Source organism: Pinus tabuliformis, chromosome 7, assembly GCF_031772625.1.
Source record: "Pinus tabuliformis cultivar Carrire ecotype Pingquan chromosome 7, CPIR1, whole genome shotgun sequence".
Classification (NCBI taxonomy): Eukaryota; Viridiplantae; Streptophyta; class Pinopsida; order Pinales; family Pinaceae; genus Pinus; species Pinus tabuliformis.
In genome coordinates, this window is record NC_142293.1 from 2,017,555,765 (window position 1) to 2,017,581,051 (window position 25,287).

The 25,287-nt window shown below is 37.2% G+C and overlaps 1 pseudogene; it reads right to left on the reverse strand.

Moving 5' to 3' along the window:
* Positions 1-1,362: 1,362 nt before the first annotated feature.
* On the reverse strand, positions 1,363-2,388 carry LOC149256585 (1-phosphatidylinositol-3-phosphate 5-kinase FAB1A-like; annotated as a pseudogene).
* Positions 2,389-25,287: the final 22,899 nt, after the last annotated feature.

The window sequence follows — 25,287 nt, forward strand, 5'->3', positions numbered from 1 at the left end:
GAAACTTTACAAATTGTAAATTCTACAACTTCGAATAAATTATAAAACTTTGTAAACTCTTGGAAAATCTTTTAATAAACAAACCAAATAGCATTGAAGTTGAAAGTCCCTACCTAATGGTTATGGAAGTTAGGAAAAGTGGATGAAGGGAAAAATAGTTACATATAAGATACTCAATATGTTTAGTTGAATACTCAATTAGAAGTGAAACTTTGAAGCCCAATATACCTTAATGGAGAAAAACAAGAAATTAAAACTTACATATGATCTAGAAACCATTGAAAGGATAGAAACATCAAATCAAACATTTTGATACTTCTCATCAACGAGAAACAAAATCATATCACATGCAATGATGAATTTAGAAATCTTTTGAGTTCATAAAATGGTGTTAATACACTAACTTTAGTTGGTTGGAAAAAATAAGTCAAAGATGCATTTTAAAATCAACAAGAATAATTTATTCATGGCATAAAACAAGTTCAATATTAAAGCATTGACAATAATCAGACTAGTCAATGAAAGACAATATTCAAGCAAAATAAATTATCAAAAGAATTAAAGAGGAAAAGAAAAATAAGATGGGCACATCTTACTTCAACTGATAGCTAGATCCACATGAGGAACTTAAAATGAGCTCCTCCAAACATTTCAAATCAAGAAACTCCCATCCTATTCACGTAAATGATGGTCACAAAGAATGAAATATTTGACTGTAAATACTTGTTGCTTTCTTTTATTATAAAATTGAGATATAAATAGCATATACCTTTGGTAAAGACTGCTCAGTTTTCCAAAAGTAATATTGTCGCAATCATTAGGAAACTTCACCGCATTAAAAACATCATAGCAAGAAGTGTTGAATTTATCAAAAATGTAAACTAAACTTCATGTATTGAAATTCGAAAAAAAAAATAGTGTATTAATATTTGAAACAATGATAGGTACATGCTCTAACCGAAGAAACTGAAATTGTTAATAAAGTTACCTTAAATGGAAAATCAAATATGAGAAAAATTATTTCAAAGCAATTGTATGAGTCTATTGTTACCAAAACAGAGCATTACATGAACAATTGATGTGTGACATGTAAACCTATAAGACATATGAACTATATCATAATGATCTACACAAATTTTGGATTGCCTACAATATCAACAGTCCTAAATCTTATTGGAAATAAGAGAAATAAGAATACAAATATCTAATACAAAGGAAATAATCAATTGGACCAATCCTAGGGACAAGCAGCTTCTATGATTCCCATCATCCTTTTCAAGGGAATTTTTCAAAATGTACATGGTGAATAAGGTTATTGTGTTGGCTTTGTAGACTGCATAATGGTCTGCATGGTGTAAGGTACTAAGAATCTTGATCCCCACTATCTTCTTTTGTCAAAATTGAAGAACGATTATCATTTTTGTCAATCTACAATAAACAAGAGTTGATAGATTCAGGATACCACTAATCTCGAAACATCAAAAAGTATGTATACATGGCCTTTCACAAATGCTTCTTGTACTTCTTTCAAGATGTAACTATTGGTTATATATATTTTTTGACCACCAAGAATATCAGAAGCTTTTGCCCAGGTCTCTAGATTCTTGTCCCATGTATACTGCCTCATAAAATCAATAACATCTAAAACGAGCTCACAACACTCCTCATCAACTCCAACAAATAATAAAAAAGTTATGACATCAATTGACTGCAAACACACATTGTACACAATCATGATAACCAACTAGCTAAAAAATGTAGAAATATTAAAGAAGTTGGCATGGTATCTAAGATATTCTAGTCTAGAAGAACTTTGTTGATTGCTGATGAATTTGAATTGTAACGGCAGCCACTGGAACCTTTGAGTTCATAAACCTATGTTTCATTTCTTTCAAAGAACATATTTTCCATTACCATCAATTCCATCCTGATCTCTTTGCCACCAATTACATTCTTTATGGTGATCTAAAAGATAATCACATTATGTAGCGTGCACACACATAGTCAAATATAGAATAAAAAATAATATGACTCATGGGTATCCAACCTAATAAATACCAACGATTTTTTACAAACATGTGGGGCTTCCAGAACTTAATGACTTAGACAGATATTTTCAATATTTTGTGGTAAACTCCATAAAAGACTCTAAAGCTTGGTGATTTGTCGAATAATAAATATTTCATCCAAGTATTTTGCAAAAAATAGATTTCTCTTTCCTCCTTGACGTCTGCATTTCTTGCAGTGAATTAGTGACAATCTAAAGTCCATTTCTATTGGATAACACATTTTCATAAGGGAATCAAACTGTCTTGCATAATAATAGGTTACTAAGTGATTAACTTTTCTGAGAGGACACTCATCAGGAAAGGATATTTTTGCATGCATATATTTTGTATATAGTAATAAATCTGAACCCCCATTCTCTTTGGAGTCATATGTGTAAATATCCTCAAATCCCGAACTTATCTCTTTGGAAATACCTTTACTCGAGTAAGGAACCATTTGACGGCCAACATGGATTTGAAACAACTCCACCCATACCAAATAAATTTTCTCATTAATTTTCATTATCCTTGTCTATTTTATTTTGTTTCTAACTATAAGGCACCTTGCAATATAAGCAAGCCTGATATTCTTGTGAGCTTAGCGCATAAGTTATTATGCTTGTTGGCTCATCATCATAAACAACAATAACCACATCATTGACACCGGTTACTGAAAGAAGCTTAACCACTCCATTACCACCCAGAGCACTAAATGATGAGACAAACATAGGACTATAGCTTCTCAGAGAGTCATCTCTAATAGACCACAATAAATTTTCTTCTAAACTCTTGTTGTAACGTTTTGGTAAGTTTGACCCCAATCCAACTTCCAAACTCTCTCAATATATTTAATGATTTCACTGGTGAGGGAGGGATGATTTCCTCAAGAACCTTTATTCCACCTTTATCTTGCATGTTTAAGGTAGATTTAGATATCATCCTATCTCCTATTGAAATTTGTTGAACTAAATGAATATTTTTTCCATCTCTTGGTTCACTGCAAAAGTCAGCAATAGACAAAGTGACAGAACCAACTTCCTACGCTTGTAATGTCATAGGAACAACTTGAGATTTTACTGGTTGTCCTTCAACTATCCATGCTACATCTAATGTATCTAACAAATCAACTAGGATATGAGAATCCTTCTCTGATAGTTTTCATCATGTTCCTTGATCTTCATACAATTCATTTGCATTGTCCCTGCTATCAACTATATGAAAAGTAATTGTCTCAGAAACATCGATGTTGGTATCACATTCCCCACTCTACATGTCAAAATTATGAAACATTGTACCATTGGTTATATTGGATGAAACTATAATCTCTATACCTCCTTCCACATCATCCACATTCTAGGTTGTTTTACCTTCTACTGGTTTAATAATTTCCATGCCTTCTGTTGTCCTCTGAGATGATTCTATGTTAATTAATCATGCCAGAGCATCTAAAACGTTTTGTTTCTTTTAAATTTTTTGGATGACCAGTGTTATGAGCAGTTTCAAAATAGGTGCTTAAACTTTAACACTTTCCAAATAGAATGAAAGGGTTATTTATTTGTCTAAAATATCTAATTGATTTTAATTGAGTGAATAGAAGAATATTAAAGAATTAAAACTTACTAAATATTCAAATAGAATATTAATTGATTATAAGAAGGAAAGAAAGTAAGCAATGTTTCCCTAGTCAACAAAATATATTTAATCTAATGCAGATGGGTGTGAAAATTTATTGATATAGAGGAGCTTATTTTAACATACAGTTTTATAAACTAATCTCTAATGATTGTTTATAGCTTCACACGGGATTTAAGATGAACTGATATTTAGTTTGATCTTACCCAGATATCTACATAAAGACTTAAATAGATGAAGAAAAACATAATGAAATGAACACATAAGAAAAACTCACGAGGAGACAAACCATTTGAGGCAAATCTAGAATCCTTTCATTAATTTGAAGAAATTCTTCAGCTTGATTACAATTCTGCTTTGAAATCTCATCCAAGGGTTCAACCCTTAATAACTCAAAGGAATAGTTCTTTATACAAATTGAAAGATCATCTAGAGACCTTTTTAAGAAAAATACAAAAACAGTGCAAAACTATAGGAATTCTAAAAGTGTTGAATGTTGGTACTATCTTTAAGGAATTTGTTGATGTTTTGGTCCCCAAAAAGTGTTGCCTAGCTACTGTCAGTTGGTGATCAAAGTTACTCAATAATTTCAGATAAGTGATCCCATCTCTATTCACTTGTATAGAAAGATTAACCAATTTTTTTTAGACTTCATCAACCTCAGTATACTTTTCAAAAGTAGGCTTATTAACAAAGATTTGTTTGATTTAATGCTTAATTATTAAATCAAAATCCAAAGCTTCTAAGATTTCCTTCCTTGTAAGGTGACCCTTTATACTTGCAAATCTAGCTTTATTGGTTGCAATTGCATAAAGATTTTGATAATATTCCTCCAAACTGATCAACCTGTCGTCTCGTGACACTATTCCTAGTAGTCCTCTCTGGTTGAGTAAGTTGACCTTGAAATTAAAAGTTTGGACAACAGTTTACAAGGCTTGGCACTTGGTCTCCAACTAAGCGACAAGATTATTTTTATGCAAAGCCTTCTTAATTTTAGCCTTAATTTATGTCTAATTTAGAGGCCCATCACCGTGTTGAAACCAGTGTCCCCTTCGTAGGGAAAACCTACATCATTAAACGATAAAGAAATTAGATACCCCAAATGGAATTCAATGATGAAGTTCAGGGAAATGTAGATTTTTGAATTTAAGATGGCTTTACATGACATATGAAGACATTTGAAAAAAAAGAGATTAATGAACCTTGTATACACCCCAAAATTCTTTAGTCATTGTAGTTAACAACACATCGACTCTTCTCTAAGATGAAACCCAAATTTGTGAAAGGGTTTTATGTGCATTCATCAATCTTCAAAAGAGGGAAAAAAAATCAAGCGAGTTTAATAGAAGATCCTATATAGAAGGGAACATGACTTACCATGCCATGGAAGAGGCCAAGGAACTTCTAGCCATAGGAGAAGGTGGAATTGAGCAGGTTGCAGAGCCCAACCTCACACAGGAAATCAAGCGAATGAGGAGAACTGAGTAGGAATCGGGGTAGGGTTGGCTACCCTAACTAATCCCAAATAATTTCTTATCATTAGATCATCCTTTCTCATCCCATAGTGGAGATAAGTCCACATACGAGTTAGATCAATCGACAGACACCAGTGAGCACCTGCTTCGAGAAGATTCTGAGCTAACACCTCACTCAACTTTGGATAAGATGGGGAGATATGTTTACAAGGTTCATTATGCATATCAATGTTAATTATAATGTCTAATGAGTCCAATGAAATCCTTATACAGTGAGGGTTACCCAAGTCACTATTGTCAAAACTGAAACTTGATGTGTTTAATTAATAAAAATATTGCATTAGTATGAGCTAAGGACTTGTTTTAATATGAAATAATGATGCTATAAATGAAGTCCCAAATTATCATAATAAAATATACGTTATGATGCTATGAATGTATTTCATATGTTGATAGTAATATTTTATTTTATTTTTTATTTATTTATTTATTTTGTTTTTATGGAGAAGTTATGGTGAAGTTTAGAAGTAGATGTACATGTCACAAGTGGTATTAGAGCCAGGTTGTCAACACTATGGCCTGAATGGGAAGGTATAGTAATGGTGGGTTGTGTTGAAGTTTAGAGAGAGAGAGAGAGAGAGAGAGAGAGAGAGTAAATAGATCAGGATGACAAGAGGAGCTTGATGCCATTTTCCACCAAGGAAAAAAATAGATTCCAATTCTATACCAAATTCTGAAACAACGTTAGGAATGTGGGTGAAGTTGGGTGCAGAACAGTAGAAACAAACCACTATGCTACTTGAAACTATTCAGCAGCTACAGGTCGAAATGGTTCAGTTATGGAAATACAATGAAAGGTTAATACAAGAACGAGAGAGAATCTTAAAATGTATTTCAAAAAAACATAATCATCGAGCTTCTCAACCCAGTCCTGACCCTAGAACCACAAGTGATGAACAACATCAACACATAGATGAAGATACTCCAGTGGCAAGCCATGCTCAAGGGATTGTTGGAGGTAGAATTAAAAATGAAGATCAATCATGCAATGTATCTGATGAAAGGAAAAATAAAAAACATCAACTAGAACTACAGGGGGGATTTAGAAAAATCAAGCCCCCAACATTTGACAGTGAAGCTAAAGAATATACCAAAATGATAGTAACCTTAAGTCCATATTTGATATCTATCAGCTTCAGGGAAAAGGAACCCTATGGTGGGAGGAAGTAAAGGCTGTGCATGGGATCGAGGAACAAAACATGACTTGGGATGAATTTCAAATCACTTAAAAAACAAATATCTAACAGAGTGATTCTATGATGAAAAGGCTAAATCAGTTCATGATTTAACACTGGGGAAACAAACCATATATGCATATGTGACTAAATTTACCTCCATGTTAAGATATGTTCCATATCTTTGGGAGGAAAAATATAAAGTACAATGTTTCCTCTATAGTTTGCCTACATTTATGAAGGAAAGAATAGAATTTGACAATACTAAAACCATATATGAAGTAATCTGAAAAGCTCGAATGTACTTACAATAGGTGAAATAGAAAGGAGACACTAATAAGAATTGGTCTCATAAGGAGGGGTAGAAAAGTTATTAGAATTTCAGAGGCACCAAATCTGTAAATTTTAAGAATGTAGAGAGAAGTTAATAAAATAAAGCGTCAAGAAGAAACTAGCAAAAACACAAATGGAAAGTAGAAACAAAGCCTATTGAAGAATCTATCAAGATATAACCTAGCCATGTATAGAAGCCCCCTTTTTAATATTGGGGCTGCGAAGAACCCCACTATTACAAGAATTGCCCCCATCGTACGAAATCCAAATAGGTTGTTAATGTGAAAGAAGCATCTACAGTCGGGGAGGTCACAAGTTGTATGCCAGGATCAATGCAGTGTTAGAAGACCATCAAGCGGATTATCAAGCTACTATGGTAGAGCTGGAGGGTAAGATAACTAATCATCCTGCATCTATTTTAGTAGATCTGGGTGCAATCTTAAGTTATGACAACCCCAAAGAAGTAGAAAAATTTTGTTTCCAAACTTTTAAATTCAAAAACCCCTAGCTGGTACAACTAGCTACATGAGTTAAAAGGAGGGTAAATGGTAAGGTTCCCAATTGTTCCATTGAAGTAGGGGGTCAATACATAAATATAGAAATGAATATTTGTTAAAATAGGCAACTAGGGCCAAACTCCATGTGGATGATATTATTTATGGCAGCTGATATTTTTATTAGATCCCTCTCATTGGTAAGTGTAGGATTGATCTAAAGATCATCTGATTCCGATAAGTATTTATGAAGTTATGAATTTATTTATATTATGGACAAATTGTCAAGTCGGCCAGCAACTTATGTAGGCTCAGAAGCCCAACAGTCATGTCTATTCAACCTCTATGTTTTTTTATAAATAGAAGAGAACTTCAAGTCATTTCTACACACACTTGGATCTCTTCCTCTCTCTACTTGTCTTTGGGTTTTAGTAGGCGGAGAGATCTTAAGGAAAAGCTGGAAAACCCGGAAAAGCTAGAACTACCGAAAAAGCTATAAAAGCCAGAAAAGCCAAAAAAGCTGGAAAATCGGGAAAAGCCAAAAAAGCTGAAAATGCCCAAAAATCTGGAATAGCCAGAAAAGTTGGAACTGCGAGAAAAGCCACAAATTTTGAAACTGTCGGAACTGCCGGAAGAGCCGAAACTGCCAAAAAAGTTGGAACTACATGGAACTGTCGAAACAGCTGGAGCATCTATCTCCAAAGGAAGGCAACATGACGTATGAGATCATGGGCAGCATAATAAGCAACATGATGATATGAGCATGGGGAGCATAATGATGCATGATGATATGAGTATGGGTAGCATGATGTATGAGATCATGGGTAGCGTAATAAGTAGCATGATGATATGACCATGGGTAGCATAATGATGCATGATGATATGAGCATGGGCATCATAATGATGAATGAGATCATGAGCATGGTCAACTTGATGATGAATAAGGCCATGGAAGATGCAGCATGACAAGCAGCATGAAGATGAGAGGAGCTCAGTCATCAAGGTTCAACACATGTGACAGTACAACAAGGTGTCACATGGTAATGTGGAGCATATAGACGAGATGCAGCACTATGATAGGTGAACGAGTCACCTTAGAGAATCAGTTGAAGCAATATGTCTTCAGCTGATCTCACGGCGATATCAAAAGTCAAAGTGATTGACTTCTATTGTAAATGTACTATCTCTCTCACTTTCTCTGCTGAACTTTGAAGAACGTAAAAGAAGAATTGATCAAGAGTTTCCCCACATTGTGGGATATGTCCTTGGCTAGCGCCACATCTTGTGTCCTCTTGAATTGGATTGTCTTTTGTGATTTATATTTTTATTCTATCTGCAGTTTACTTTATGCTGATGTGATTGCTAATGTGGAAAAGAAGTTGAAATAAATTGCTCTAGCATTGAACATACCTAAAATTAACATGGTATCAGAGCTGAGGTGAAGACAATGCCCAAGCAAGAGTGAAAGAGCAATTACCAAAGACAACAGGGACAAGACAAAAGGATCAATGAGTTCCACATCTCTCTTCTAAGTTCACTAAGGGTGAAGTGGAAGCAGAGAATATTATCATAATGGCACAGTGGAAGATCACTTCATTGGGAAGTTCAAATCTAAGGGTGGAAGGAAATGAAGATGCCTTGGTTGCAATAAGTTCGGCCATCATGAAAAGGAGTGTCTGAATAGCAGAGATACATCTCTTGATGAAGATAACAATCATTTGAAGGAAATCTTCAATGATCAGAGCAATGATAAGTAATGCAGGTCATCAAGGAAATGGTCGACTCTTCAAAGAAGGCAAGGAACCCCAGAATCTCTTTTATGTACTTGATCACAAGAAGAACCTGGTGTCCATCTTGGAAATGGAAGTTTAAGGTTTCAGGTTGGCACTCATCGATGGAAAGGTACGTGTTTGAAAAAATATTTTTCAAAGATGTTTTAGAGTTCAAGGTTGTATTAATTCCACTGGCGACCATGTCCATTGACTCAACACCAGAGGTCTATGAGTCAAATGGTGACCGGGATGCCTAACTTCACAAATAGCATGAAGGTACATGTCTGAGATGTATCAAAGGATAATATTACATGGGGACCATTCCCCTCATGTAGTAGGTCCACAGGTTTGGAACAAGCCGTGGAGTTTGAGATTCATGAATGAGAATCTCATGAATACAGGTGGAAGAAAGCCCTCTATGGATTGAAGCAAAACACCCCAGATGTAGTATGAGAGGATTGATAGTTGTTGATGGAGCTATGATTCATTAGGAGTGAAACTGATACGAACCATTACTCGAAGGTTGTGGATGATAGACCTCTCATACTGGAACCTCATAAGGACGACCTATTTCTGACAGGTGTAGACCCTCTCATTTGCAGAAGTAAGAGGGAGTTAGATTCCGAATGTGGAATGATATATTGCAAGCCTGTGACTACCTCAAGGATATTAACTTTCAAAAGCTATATGGTAGTGACGTTGGACCAGATTTGGGAAATGCCTCTGAGTTTCATAAACTCAATCATGTTGATGTTCTTGGTAAACTTTTGTCCGGACATATGTTTTGCAGTTAGCATGGTGAGCTCATATTTGGTTGAGCCTCACTGGATTGATGCCAAGAATCCTTTGATATATCTTCAGGGAATAATCTCTCATGGATTGAGATACACTGTTAGAAATACGAAAACTGCATGATTATTCGAATTTTGACTGGGCAGGCAGTGTGGAGCATCACTAGAGCACTTCTCAGTGTTGTTTCTCTTTTGATTCTGCTTCGGTATCATGGATGAGCGGGAAGTAGAAATCAATTTTTATAAGTACCGCCGAGACCAGATACATAACTACGACTATGACCTCGTATCAAGTTCCCTGGTTATGGAAACTCTTTACTGAGTACACATGATGAATACCGCTGTGATTCTCTGTGACAACCAGAAGTGGGATTCGATTATTAAGGAATCTCATATTTAATGATTTCTCCAGCAGATAGACATCAGATACTGCCATATGTGGGATATGGAAAGTCGATGAGCAAGGAGGCTCCATCACACTGAGATGATGTACAGGTTGCTACACTTTGTTAGAGCCCCGGGGAAAGATCAATTTTTTTATTTTCCCGAATGACTTGGAGTCATCGAGAGACCCTTTTAAAAGGGTCCTGCATGTTGCATACATTGAACTCTGACAACTTTTGGGGCATGCAGTTCTTATTAGAGCAACATACGACCACAGGGTGACTCACCCTCCCTTGGTGCACTAGGACAAGATGATTCGCTCTCCTGTGGACATGATGATTCACTCTCCTATGGACAAGATGATTCACTCTCTTGTGGGACAAGATGATTCGCTTTCTTGTGGGACATGATGATTCGCTCTCTTGTGGACAGGATGATTCACTCTCCTGTGAACAAGATGATTCACTCCCTTGTGGGACAAGATGATTCGCTTTCTTATGGGACAGGATGATTCACTCTCCTGTGTAGCAGGATGATTAATCCTATTGTGAGGTCTGGATGATGTGTTGTCCATGATGAATGTGTAGCAAGATGATTAATTCTCCTATGAGGTTTGGATGATGTGTTCTCTATTACAATTGTGTACTAGGATGATTAATTCTCTTGCGAGGTCTACATGATGTGTTCTCCATGACGATTGTGTAGCAGGATGATTAGTTCCCCTGTGTGGTCTAGATGATGTGTTCTCCATGACGATTGTGTAGCAAGATGATTAGTTCTCCTGTGAGGCCTAGATGATGTGTCCTCCATGGCGATTGTGTAGTGGGATGATTAGTTCTCCTGTGAGTATAGGATTGATTAAGTTCTACTGTCGAGGCATCCTACCCATGCAGTTTGGCACTCATGGGAAGCACCTCTCATCCGATCAATGAGTAGGGAAATGAGGATAGAGACCATAGTAGTATCAATGGATGCATCACTATATCTACCATACTCCTTATGCTGGGATGACCTTGATTGATATGGGATCAATGATACTAGTCTGGGACCAGTGATATGAGTTGTACCCACTATGACACTAACTTCGGGTCAATTGAGGACTGGTTTAGGACCAGTGGTACATACTCTGAGACTGACTTCGATTTAGTAGAGTACTGGTTTGGGACCATTGGTAGGAGTTGTACCTACTATGACACTAACTTCGGGTCAGTTGAGGACTAGTTTGGGACCAATGGTACACACTCTGAAACTGACTTCGGGTCAATGGAGAATGGTATGACACATTCTCGATCAATTCTTCTTCTTCATCATTTCGCAGAGCTGAGCAGAGCAGAGCTGAGCTAGTAGAACTAAGAAAAGCTGAGCAGATCCAGCAAAGCTGAGAAAATAAGAGCAGAGCCAATAGAGCTGAGCAGAGCAGAGCAGAGCCAACAGAGCATAGTAGAGCAGAGCCAGTAGAGCTAAGTAGAGCTAGCAGAGCTGAGCTGAGCAATGTAGGGCACTGATGGCAGAGATAGTATAGTTGGACATATGGATCAGTGAATGGAGTTCTCCCTAGTTGAGAGAGAGTGTTAAAATTGGAAACTAGGGCCAAACTCCATGTGGGTCATATTATTTATCATAGATGATAATTTTATTGGAACACTCTCATTGAGAGGTGTAGGATTGATCTAAAGATCATTTGATTCAGATAAGTATTTATGAAGTTATGAATTTATTTATATTATGGACAAATTGTCAAGTCATCCAACAACTTATGTAGGCTCAGAAGCCCAACAGTCATGTCTATTCAACCTCTACGTTTTAGTGTAAATAGAAGAGGAATTCAAGTGATTTCTACACATAGTTGGATCTCTTCCTCTCTCTACTTGTCTTTGGGTCTTAGTAGGAGGAAAGATCCTAAGGAAAAGCTAGAAAAGCCCGAAAATTCAAAACTACCGGAAAAGTTGGAAAGGTTGGAAGTACCAGAAAAGCCAGAAAAGACAAAATAGTCGGAATAGCCGAAAAAGCTGGAAAAGCTAGAAAAGTAGGAACCACCAGGAAAGCCGGAAAAGCCAGAACTGCTAGAAAAGCTAGAACTGTCGGAAAATCCGGAATTGCCAAAAAAGCCAGAAAAACCGGAAAAGCCAAAAAATTCGGAACTACTGGAAAAGCCAGAAAATCTAGAAAAGTTGGAAAATCCAGAAATATTGGAACTATGGGAACTACCGAAAAAGTTGAAGCTACCAGGAACTGCTGAAATAGTCAGAGAATATATCTCCGAAGGAAGGGAGCATGATGTATGACATCATGGGCAACATAATAAGCAGCATGATGATATGAGCATGGGCAGCATCATGATGCATGATGATATGAGTATGGGCAGCATGATGTATGACATCATGGGTAGCATAATAAGTAGCATGATTCTATGAGCATGGGAAGCATAATGATGCATGATGATATGAGCATGGCCAGCATAATGATGAATGAGATCATGAGCATGGGTAGCTTGATGATGAATAAGACCATGGAAGATGCAGCATGATGAGCATCATGAAGATGATAGTAGCTCAGTCATCAAGGTTAAACACATGTGACAATATAGCAAGGCGTCACACGGTAATGTGCAACAAATAGACGAGATGCAGCACTATGATAGGTGAACGAGTCACCTTAGAGAATCAGTTGAAGAAATATGTCTTCAATTGATCTCATGTCAATATCACAAGTCAAAGTGATTGACTTATATTGTAAATGTACTATCTCTGTCACTTTCTCTGTTGAACTTTGAAGAACATAAAAGAAGAATCGATCAATGGTTTCCCCACATTGTGGGGTTTGTCCCTGGCTAGCGCCACATCTTGTGTCCTCTTGTCTTGGTTTGTCTTCTGCGATTTATATTTATATTCTATCTGAAGTTTACTTTATGCTTATTTGATTGCTAATCTGGAATAGAAATTGTAATAAATTTCTCTAGCATAGAACATACCTAAAATTAACAATACTCTTCCTTTAGGATCATATTATTGGCTGCTTTGGATGGACTAATTGGAGGGGCATTGGTCTATAGTGAACTGTTAAAAAAAGTCCATTAGTTACCTCACTAAGGATAGATCCCAAAAAGATATCCAAGTGGTTAAAAAACCCATGAAGATATGTCCCATTAATTCCTCTCAATTGGGAAAGTGCATGAGAAAACATTGTGCAGTTTATGCAGTTCAAGTCGGGTATTCTCACTCGAAATATAACACCACCATTCTAGAAAATATACCTATACTGAAGGAATTTACATATGTGTTTCGTAAAAATATAACAGGGCTACATCCAAAAAGTGATATTAATTTCACGTTAGAATTAATTCCTAGAGCTGCACCAGTTTCCAGAGATCCTTATCACATGAGTGTACCTGAGTTGACCGAACTTAAGATGAAACTATAGGAGTTGCTTGATAAATGGTTAGTGTATCAGCCTGGGGAGATCCTGTTTTATTTGTGAGAAAGAAGGATGGCACATTGCAATTGTGAATCAATTATAGGCATCTTAATAAATTAACTATTAAGAATGCATACCCCCTTCCTCGAATCGATGATCTCTTTTATCAATTTAAGAGCGCATCAGTCTTCTCCAAAATCAATTTATGGTCGAGATACCATCAAATTTGGGTAAGGGATGAAGACATTTGTAAGATGGATTTTAGAACTCGTTATGGACATTATGAATTTGTCGTTCACCTTTTGGGCTGACTAATGCAACAACTACGTTCATGAGTTTGATGCATGGAATTTTTCATCCTTTCTTGGATAAATTTGTGTTGATATTTATAGATGATATATTGGTTTACTCAAAAACTCTAGAAGAGCATAAGGAGCATCTTCAAATAATGTTGCAAACACTATGCGATCATTAGTTGGATGCAAAAGTTAGTAAATGTGACTTTTTTCATAATCAAATCCAGTACTTGTGGTGCATTATTTCAGTGAAATGAATAGCAATTGACCCTGACAAGATCAAGACTATTATGGAATGGCCAGTGCCCAAAAATGTAGCTAATATATGATATTTTATGGGGTTGACGGTGTATTACTGTTGTTTTATAGAGATATTTTCTCTGATCATGTACCCCATCACCTCCTTACACAAAAAAGGGAAAGTTTTTAAGTGGACCATTAGGTATCAAAAAATATTTGAATAATTAAAACATCTATTAACTACTGCCCTTGTATTAAAAAGTGATGACTCAAGTAAGGAATTTGTGGTTTGAACTGATGCATGTTTGGAAGGAGTTGGGGTTGTATTAACACAGGATGGGAAGGTGATAGGATATGATTCATGAAAGCTAAAACAACAAAAGCATTGATAGTCTTCCTACAATATGGAATTAACTGCCATAGTCCATGCACTGAAAATGTGGAGACATTACCTTCTAGGCACAAAATTTCAGCTTTTCAAAGATCATAGTAGTCTGACAAGTTATTTCAAACAACCTAATTTAAATCAATGTCAAGCAATGTGGAGTGACTTCCTTAAGTGAATATGAATTTGACATTAACCATTTAAAAGGAATATAAAATTTTGTAGAAGACGCATTAAGCAGAAGAATACATTATATTTATGAACTATGCTATAATAAAATAGAATTTAAGATTTTGGAGAAAATTAAAAAAGCTTTCGAACAGGATCCTGAGTACAAATTTTATGGTAGCAAGCTGAACAAGCTAACACCTAGAAGAAATAGTTAGATTATGATACAAACAATGATCAAATGTAAATTTTTAGGGACATAGTATATGTTCCCAACCGCATTTTTATCAGGAAATTAATTCTGTAAAAAATTCACAAAATCCCTTACAATGCCCATATTGGATATCAAAAAATGTTTTTAGCCATTAAAAATAATTATTTTTTGCGTGGAATTCACATGGAATTGCAAAATATTTGTCAAAATGTATAGAATGTCAGCAAGTTAAATCTGAACACCAACATCTGACTGGTATTCTTCAATTGATATCCATACCTAAGTGGAAATGGGAGGTAATTACACTTGATTTTATCACCGTATTACCCATATATAGAAGGAACAATTATTCAATCATGGTGGTTGTGGATAAACATAGTAAAGAAACTCATTTCATCCTGATACAATCTACCTTCAAGACAATCCAAATTGCAAACATTTTTATGAAAAAAGTGTTCTGATTGCATTGTGTTCCTAAGATAGTTATATCAAATATAGATGTAAAGTTCACCATTGCATTTTGGAAAGTCCTATTTACAGGTTTGGGAACTCAAATCTAGTTCATTACTGCATACCATCCACACAAAAATGGGAAAACTAAAATTGTGAACCAAGTATTGAAGGATATGCTTGAGATGTATGTTATGCAACAACCTATCAAATGGGAGGAATACCCGCACTTGGTAGAGTTTTCATATAAAAATTGATATTATGAGTCCTTAAAGATGAGTCCCTTCAAAATGCTCTATGGAGGAAAGTGTAGCACACCTACTTATTGGAAAAGTCCCGAAAATAGATTAATTTTGTAGCCAGACATGTTGGAGTAAATGGAACGAATTGTAAGGAAAGATTATGCCGATAATTAGAGAACATACCATGAATTTGAAGTGGGAAATCATGTATATGTGTGAATCCATCCCAAGAAAATCACCTTGAGATGGACAAGATGCTCCAAGCATTCTCCTCACTTATGTTGTCTCTTCCAGATATTAGAAATAATTGAACCAATGGCTTACATATTAGCATTCTCCTCACTTATGTTGTCTCAAATTTTTTTTCATGTCTCATTATTGAAACGATATGTGTATGACCGTAGACATGTGATTCATTGGAAATATGTTCAGGTGATGCTTTAAGGATTTAATTTGATCTTGATATAATGATTTTTATTATTCCTTTTCGTGGATTAACCTCAATATGGTTGTTGTAACAGGTCGAACCGAATGGAGAGTTCCCGGTAGATCTTCAACACATTCTCAAGTAGAGAGAAATAACGCTATGGAGGTGATCCATTACCCAGGTTAAAGTGTAATGGAAGCACTTCAACCCCGAGGAAGCCACATAGGAAGATTAGAAATTCATGCAGAAAACATACCAAAATTATTCAGAGGATTGGATTAGACACCAAGGACAGTGTTTCACAGGAGAGGGGGAAGATGTAACACCTTGATGCTTTGAATAATGGTTTTACGGAACAATTACTTTTAATTTACATATCTTAGTAATTTGTGTTTATTTCTTGAAACTTTAAATTAATTTAAGTGTACGAAAACCAAGACTCATAGAATGATGTTATGACTTGTAGGTCACAGTTGTGAACCAAGAATGGTAAATAAAAATAAATAATAAAGAAAATTTAAGAAAATGATTTTTTATTAATTTCCAACACAATTAGAATTAGTTATGTTTTTCCTTCTCCTTTTCCTAGAAGGGGGAAAATAAAGAAGAAAAAATTGGAAGCTGTTACGATTCTTGTTTTTAAAGTAGAATATTGCTTAACTGAGGTTCTTGAGCTAATCAGGGAAACCTATGGAACTTTAGGCTGATTTAGAAGGGTACAATATTGGATTGGACTAGTGAGTCCTGAGGCCCAGGTATGGGGGTATGGGTCACCTCTAGAGGAAATTATTTCCCAAAACTATCGTGTGAGGAAAGGCTCAGGGGAAAGACCGAGTGTAATATTCAATCTTGAGGTTGGGTAGTGAAACTTTTGTATCGACTTTTATTTACTATACTTTTAGGAGAGAAGTATCACTGTAAATTGTTAGTCTTATTTTTTTTATTCGCATATAAAGAAGTTTTGTGTGTGTGGTTAAGTAGTACTAGATGTATAGATTAATCTATAAAAAGAAGTTTACTATTTCTTATTTTAAACATTAGTGAATGAATAGATTAATGTGATAAAGTGGGGTTTCAATAAAGTGAATGAATGTGATTAATGTGTAAATTTTATTTTGCAAGCTACTAGTGGTAGTATAGATGCTTGACTTTAATTAAAAGATTAATTTTATATAGTGCCTATCGAACAGACTGAGCTACTAGTATAGACGCTAGACTTTAATTAAGAGATTAATTTTATATAGTGTGTATCGAATAGAATGAACTACTTTTTATTGTTGAAGATAGCAACAAGAAATGCTAAAAATATAAAATGCTAAAAACATCACTGCTATAAATAGTTGTTTCATCCAGTGTTGAACTTAGCTATATTGGATGAAAAGTGAAAGTGCTAAAAATAGCTTTTCTAGAAATAGCATTTCAGATGGATTCCTATTTTAGTCAGTCTCTCGACTAAACATAGGAAGTAAAATTTGAATTTGATATTAACAACAATTTGAATTAATTAATTAATTCGTCTTGAGTTAATTCGTTAAGGAAAATCAAACTTGAACTCTATGTGGGGACATGCAACAATTTCTCCATTAATTGAGGAATTTATCCTTTAGTTAAAGAGATAAGGATGAGTTATAATTTGAGATGTAATTAGTTGGCTCAGTTAACTGAGTCAATTCCAGTAGATCGATTTAAACAGTTTGTTTAAATTAAGTAGGTTTAGATAGTTAATGCATGCTTGCATATAACTACTGCTCTTCAGTTAACTAAATATTCTCTCATACATAACTCATGCATGCCAGCTCAGATAGAGACCCAATTGAGATCAGATGGAGGGACAATGTACTATCAATTGCTAGGATATTCCTTGGTGAATATTCCTTGCATGCAAAAGGATTTCTATGCAAGGGAATTGTGTAGTTACTTCTTCTTGTTCAGTGAGTGTGATGGGGCCAATTCACACATGTGGCTTCACTGGACCCCAAGAAAAATTGCGCAACGAAATAGGGGCTTGGAGGACTTGATGAGGATGTATACTTGTCTATTATGTCTATGAGATTCATTATCTGATTACAGAGAGAGCAAGAAGCATTTGAGCTAATTCTTTTTGTAACTTGAAAAGGATTTCCACTTGTATGATAATACAAAGTTGGGGTTTTAGGCTAGTTCTTTCCCCTGGTAATATCTTTTGTGTTATGTGATTGAATTCTTCTTATCAGTTATATGTGTTCTTATTGATGTTGCTCAATTCGATTAAGCTTTTGCTAATTTTTTTGTAGAAGTAGATCAAGTGTTTTGCTTTCGTATATTGCATTACCAAGTGATCTACAGGTGGGGATTTCTACATGGTATGTCGCGCGGAAAGAGTCGTTAGTGCGGACACAACTGACCTTCCTAGAAAGCCTAAGACTCTCTAATGACAAACAAGACAAATAAGAGCAATCCTTCCCTAAATATGCTTTTACAATATGAGAAATCAAGTGTTTAGATCCTACCTATAATCCAATGCTGTTGTAGTAGTCTAGCTCCGTTGATCCGGATGAGCTCCTCCTTCACTTCGAAACCTGCATTCACCAACAATCAAACGATTAAATAGCACCTGAATATCACATAAAATAAAACATATTTAACATGTAGACCAAGGAGTACATGAAACAACTCATTAATAACAAATTGTTGAGAAGAATGGACTAATTTGTATTAAAAGGTAACAAAAGGAACCATTACAACCTGAGCCTTGGTGTTGTGCAAGCTCCTCCCAGGGTCCAGAAGAGTTCTCCCTTACTCTGATCAGCTCACCCACCTCCCAATGGAAACAAGTAAAGATGGTAATCTCTCCTCACAAGCTTCTACAAGGAAGTCCTAATTCCAGCAGCATCTACCCTTAGGAATGTTTAGCTTTCAACCTCCTCCCCCTTTGGCCCAATGACCGTATTTATAGTGCTCTAGAGGAAGTTATTCAGGTCCACCATGAATGGGATAAGTCCCTCTTTGGATGGGATGGCTCCCTTATTGATGGGATAAGTTCCTCTTTGGTAGGGATACATGAACCATCTGGAGGCGCTTCATACACGTCAAACATACTTCTAGAAGCCTCTAGAAATGACCACAAGTAACTTTTTTAGAGTGAAACTTGCGCCTTTTGACCTTTACAGGAGTACGCACCCACCCCTTTACATACAGAGCATACAAGTACGCAGGTTTTGTGAACTTGTGTTGCGTACCCGCAGGTAAGGCGAAGAGAAACTGCGTACCAGAGATAACTTGACTTTAAATGAATTTTCTCTTCTTCTTTTTTTTGAGTTTGACATGGAAAGCAGAGGCATGAGAGTTGCCAAGGAGGATAGTATGACAGCGGATGGAGCCATACTAACTGCAAATAGTCATGGTGACATTTTTTAGTGTAACAGATTGCCCCCTAAAGTGCGAAGCCTGTAGTAGATTAGGGTTTTTATGATCTAGGAAGGGTGAAGTACTTTATCACTTCAAGGAGTATCTTGCGGAGGACCTGGTCAGAACCTGCAAATATTCAACACAAAATACATATATAAGATGATATCATCGCTGAGGTAGGCATTCCCATACTCAGATTGAAAACTTTAACTAACAATCTAACTACTGCTCTGATACAAGAATGATTTTGCAGTACATCACAATCATAGACTTTTGTAGACACAGTATGGACGCAGCCATCTATTTATGATTAGTCTACTATATAATGAATACAAAACTCCTCGCAGCCTGGATGGTGGAAACTAAATCCAGGGTCTTCATTTCTACTTCCCGAATTGGTACGATTCTATGCATGCGAATAAATGAGTTGATGTCGAGCATGGTAGAAACCACTTGATTACCAGTCAATGATGTAAACTGTTAACAAGTGTGAGAGAGACCACCAGTGATGTCAATGGTTCTCAAAGTACCCAGTACAATCCATGAAATGTGAATGAATGAGTTGATGTCGAACACGTCACGGAATCCTTCGATCGAAAGTCAATGATGTAAATTGTCGTCAAAGGCGAGAAACCTGCCATTGATGCATGTAGACTTCAAGGTACTATCGATTTCTAAGTCATCTTTCTAGATAATGCGCTGGTGTCGATAGAAAGTGACTCGTTGCAGGAAAGCCCACAACACGAAATCATTGTTCAAGTTGAAGAAATGTTGCGGTAAGGACTGACTCAGGGATGGTCAAATGGATGACAAGTATTTTGCATATGAATCGTTTATTTACAGAGACCTCTTGAACACATAACGACACGACAGATGGTTTGGTGACGATTGACCCAAAGTTAATACCCGGAAACGGTTGAAGACTTTCAAAGTGGTTTGATCAACTTTTAAGGCAAAGGATTTCCCAACGCAGGTGAATGAAAAGTGTCGTGTTCAAGAGCGGTGATAAGGTTCTTCTGTAGCAAAGGATAACAAATCGGTTCATTCTTCTCTCTTTTCCCCCACCATTTCTGGCAAGTACCTCTTTATTTTTTACAAGCTTGAGGATGATAACATATGCTTGATTGTAAGCTCATCCTTTGGATGAGTCCAACTTAGTTTAGATTTGGACCCTAAGAAGGAGTGGTCCGTTCCTGTTTGTAATTGAACAGGTCCTTTAATGTGAAATTTTAACGAGTCCAGTATAGGAGAAACTCGGCGTTTTTCATTTTTAGAGAGTCTGAAAAAACTAAAGAAGACTCCACGGTGAACTTTTTCGTAAATTTGTGTCTCCCAAGCCCAAAAAAGTATAAAATAATACTTGAGAGAACCGCTTGATCTCGCGACCAAGGAGTACTTTCATGATTAGTGTCTCTGACCTGAAAAGTAAAAAGCGATCAAGGACACGTCGTTTTATTTCCGTATCGAGTTTGAAACGACAAAAACCCGACAATCTTTTCCTGTTTTTACGGTCAGAAAAGAGCTATAAGGGGACCGTCTTTTAATTCCGTTTTAACTAGTATAAAAGAAACGCTCGGCAATCTTTTCAAGTTTTAGGAGTGAGAAAAGGGCTTAAAAGATGACTCTGATGTGAAAAATGATAATTTACCCTAAAGTCCCTTTGTCCTGCATAAAAGCAACACATTACTAATACCTGTTTAAGATGGGAAAAAATACATTGAAAAATATCCTTTCATGGTGAAAAATAAACAAACTTAGCATTCATTAATCCAAAAAACCTATAAAAAGACCTTTTACCATGTCATTTTTATCATTTTACTGTTAAGGTTGAGAAAAGGGCTTTTGACAAGAAACTTCTTGTGGATATTGCGGAGAATCCGATCGTCAGAACCGAACGCCGTCTCATCAGGTATTCTACAACATCCTTCTCTTGCTTTCCATCCGTTTAAAATTCATTTTTAGGTTTTTATTTGATTTTTTGGAGGTCTTGGGGTTTCAAGATGCGCCCTTCGGGGTACGCAGGTCATGTACTGCTGACCTGCGTACCCCAATATTTTCTCAATGGGGAAAATACCAGGTGTACGCACCCGACCTTAAGGGAAGCTGCGTCCAGACGCTCTGTTCCTAAAAGCCGGGGTGCGTACCCCGCAAAACACATTTTGAAACCCTCATTTCTCCAAAATGAACCAAAATTTTAAAATTTTATGGACTCTAACAGATGTTTTATGATGTGCAGGGTGCACAACATGCTTGATTGGCATGAAAGAGAACACGAGGACGTCAATTTGGCCGCAATAGGCCATCAACCTTCTATTGATGCGTTAAAGGCATGCAGACTCTATAAGTACTGGGCCATACCTGGCATGAGGGCCCAGGTGCCATTCCTTGAGTGGCTGGTTGAAAGGTGGAACATTCAGGAGCAATGTTTCTACATCGGAGAGCACAAGCTCGAGATAGAGACCTCCGACATATATTTTCTCACTAGCTTGCCTAACAGGGGCGAGCAACTTTCTCTATTCGGGACTAGGCCGGGTGGCCAATCCCTTACTAGTCTCCGGATAGAGTGGTGCAACAATCAAAACCAGGATAAGGGGATAGAAATCAAATACATATCCCGACCTGAACTTATGGTGATAGCCTTTATTGTTACCAGACTTTGCAGCGCGGCCGCTTTGCACCATGCCACCGGGTCCCAAATGCGGATGGCTATAGATTGCTTCCAAGGCACCATTTCCAACTGGTGCGATGCTGTGTTGGCCAATATGAAGGGCCAACTGACCAGGGCAAAGAGAGGACAACTGAAGACCTTTGGATATGGGCCTTTAGTTGTGAGCTTTGCCCTAGAGAGAGTTCCAATGCTGATCCCCCAACATCTTACAGTTCCAGTTGGGCCTCCTCGGGAGCCTAAGTTGACGAGATGGGTTGCGGTAATGGCCCGGCATCCTGATGAGGGAGCAGCATTTGTTCGATTTCCTGACGGTTACTTTCACTGGATAGAGGGCCAGGTCTTTGCGATTCAGGATTTTCCGTATGCCGGAATGGATTTTCGCAATGATCCGGATATGGTTCTTCCACAGGGAGAACAATGGGACGACAGAGGTATTTCATCTTTCACAAGTTTTTAAATTATGTATTTTTTTGTTTTTTATATATCGCCTCAAAACTGATAGCACAAATTTTCAAAATGCAGATGTAGGTCCACAGCGTCCGGCCAACCTCCGGGTTTTTGAAAGGAGAGTACCAGCTGTACCAGCACCAGCCCCACAGGATGCGGCCGCAGAGACCTTAGCTGAGCTGGAACATGATCTAGAGCGTCTGACGGCAGATATACCAGAGACCACTATAGATGACATTCCTATCCGACTTCAGCGTTACGTGGTCGCAGTCCCAGGACCTTTTAGGAGGTTCCTGTGTAGGGTAGCACGGGCAGTGGTCTCGTATAGAGAGCACCACCAGTGATTGGCTAGTCACTTTTGTAGACACATATGACATTTTTGGTTTTTTTTACTTATCATTTTTGCCGATCATAAGGTGTTTTTCATCCTATGATTGAAGACGATGTATATTTTTGACACACTTCTATCTATATATATCATTATTACCGGCTTATTTTGTTAAACATGTGTGATGAAATGTTTATAAATTTACATTTATGATTGTTACAAATGTCTATTTAACATTCGAGACGCCATTGCATTTTCTAATGTATTTAAAGACCTTGGAATATGTTGATATTCAATGTAATCAAATTCACATTCCAAGAGACGCACCCTCAAAAACAATCTTAATAACACTGGATTTCTAATGGCATAGACTCTATTAAGCTGTAATACAATGAGTTCAGAATCTAACCTTACTATCAAACTCCGAATCCAAAATGAAATAGATTCAGATAATAATTCAATCACTGCACTGTATTCTGCAATGTTGTTTGTTGTTTGACCGAGGCTCACGCCATGCATAGAAACTAACTCGTCAGAGGGCGAATAGATAACCCAAGCTGCGAAAGAGATATTCCGTGTACTACGACAAGCACCATCAGTAAATCCAATGTACGTTTGGAGAGGCGTCGACATCTGCAATATCAAGAGTAAAACCAAGATAAGCCAGAATAACGACAAAAACACACTCTTTAAACTAAGCACACAGCCTAAATTAAGCAAACATACCAAAAACAAAATTAACCTAACTAGAACTAGCTAAATCTCCATGCCCACCATTTAAGCATAATACCTCTTTAGGTAAAGTCCATTTCTGGGCTTACCCAAAGAGTCCCCATCAAAATCTACCAGCTCATAGGCCCCTTTTGCCAGCTTTCTCTTGACAATGTAGGGCCCATGCCACATGGGAACGAATTTTCCAGCACCTAATTTGTCGTTAGCTTGATCATATAATAGCACTAGGTCTCCTTCTGAAAAATTACAAGGGGTCACGTTACGGTCATACTGAGCTTTCATCCTTTTTGCGTGAGTCTCGATTGCCAAAGCAGCGTCACGTCGAGTCTCATCTAATTTAGCTAAGTATAACAGACGCTTCTCCTCTTCAGAAGTAGCTGGGAGTAATTCGATAGCCATTTGAAGTGATGAGATTTCGCATTCAATGGGTAACACTGTTTCCAAACCATAAACTAGTTGGAAAGGAGTGAACCCTGTGATGTTTTTACTGAGGTTCGATACGCCCAAAGCGCTGAGAATAACATGTTGTGCCAATTCGACCGATGAATACCAATGATTCGTCGGATCATGATAACGAGAACTTTGTTGATGGATTCAACCAAACCATTTGCTTGAGGATAATGAGGAGTAGAACTATCATGGCATAAACCAAGCTGGCTTGTAAGTTCTGTCATCATAATGTTTCGAAAATGGCGCCCATGGTCAGTGATTATCGCTTGTGGGACACCAAACCTAGCAATAATATGATTGAATACGAAAATCACTGTTGTTTTGCCGCTTGCCCCGAATGTAGGCATCGCCTCGGCCCATTTAGTAAAATATTCAACCGCAAGGATGATATACGCACGCCCCCTGGCCGAGTGAGGGTTACAAGTAATAAAATCGATACCCCATTTAGCAAAAGGACCAACGACAATTATAGGGTGGAGAGGAGCAGGTGGTGCGCGCATCTTGCGATCAAATACTTGACAGTTGTGGCAATTTCTAACCGCAATGATACAATCTTTAAACATGGATGGCCAGAAATAGCCAGCACGCAACACCTTATGAGCTGTGGCATACCCAGACATATGACCGCCACATGCTCCAGAATGACAGTCATTCAAAACCCTTTCTGCCTCTTCATGAGTTAAGCAACGACGAAAGACCAAGTCCGCCCCACAACGATAAAGAGTATCTCAAATAATTCTGTATTGTTGGGACTGGAATCAAATTTTCTGGTGTTCTGACTTTGAAGCTTCGGGCCGAAAGGATTAGGTTTGGAGATAGACGATTATATCGCCATACCACGGATCTAAAGTGCTGATAAGAAACAGAGGTTCGTCCACAATGGGTTCCTCTGCCACAGTCTCTGTGTCAGCACGCGGGAAGTCACACATCAATTCCGCAAAAACTAAGGATTTCTTAGACTTGGACTTCTCAAACTCCAAATCGAACTCCTGCAGGATAACAATCCATTTGGAGTACTTGCCCCCTAGCAATTGTTTTGTCAAAATATAGATCATAGGGTTGCAATCCGAAATCTCTGTAGTTTTACGGAGGAGAATGTAATGACACAAAGAGAAGACACAAAGGTAGGTCTCTGACCAGGGTGACTTCTATGACAGGCCCGACTTCTAAGAGGACTGATCAAAACCAGGGAGATCCAAAGTTTGACAACCCCTAACGCCAAAGTCACAACAGGACTAGTTAAAAATCACACCCTAAGGCAAAATCCCTATGAAT